This window comes from Leiobunum rupestre, chromosome 5 (assembly GCF_980474605.1).
Source record: "Leiobunum rupestre chromosome 5, qqLeiRupe1.1.hap1, whole genome shotgun sequence".
Lineage (NCBI taxonomy): Eukaryota > Metazoa > Arthropoda > Arachnida > Opiliones > Sclerosomatidae > Leiobunum > Leiobunum rupestre.
This window is the reverse complement of record NC_143388.1, coordinates 46388871-46389694: the sequence shown is the minus strand read 5'-3', so window position 1 is coordinate 46389694 and position 824 is coordinate 46388871.

The following is an 824-nucleotide window of genomic DNA, read 5'->3' as shown; positions in this document are numbered from 1 at the left end:
AGGGCTGTTGGAGAGTACTTCCTGGATGGCTTTTGTAACGAAGCCCGGTAACCATCACTGTTTAAGGATGGTATTGGCACGTATGCCCCACCCACTTCCCCGAAAAAATTGGAACAGTGTTTTAGGGAAAACATTTAATTAAATATTCGAACGCGAATGGATCGGAAAATATTTATTGAAGAAACCCGCTAAATCACAATTATATTCCAATATATGAATATAAGATTTTGGAACTGCTGAAGAAAACATTAAAGCAAGGCATTATTTAATAAACCTAAGATAATTATGAGTATTTATCCTAGAGATGCGTTGATGGGTGGTCGAGTAGAAACAATCAGACTCAACAACGAAATAGACTACTTAATCTGAGAAACAATCCTCTATTTCCATTTCTATATTCTTTACGCCAACTGTTTACAGAAAAAGAGTGATCATCGTCAACTTTGATTTGACTCCCAAAGCTTACTTTAAAATAATCAGTCAACATGGCTTCCCCAGCCGCACGAGTGTGGAACACAAATTTTAGCACCTAACTGAAAGCCGACGGCTATCCTAAAAGAGTCGTCATCTAAGAGAGTACCTAAGCACGGCGATGGGAGAGCGTTCAACCAACAACCGGACTCTTTGGCGCTCACCGAGAGCAGCCTTGCCTTATTGCGGTCAGCGGAAGCGGCGTCAGTCAAGAAGGCTATTGATTTGTCCACGAGCGGACCCTCCCACGCTGGTTGATGATTCTAATGTCCAGCGGGTGGAACGCTCACCTCCAAAAGAAACTTCCATGGATTTAAGGCGTCAGGCAAAACAGGGTCAGGAGAATCGGTAAT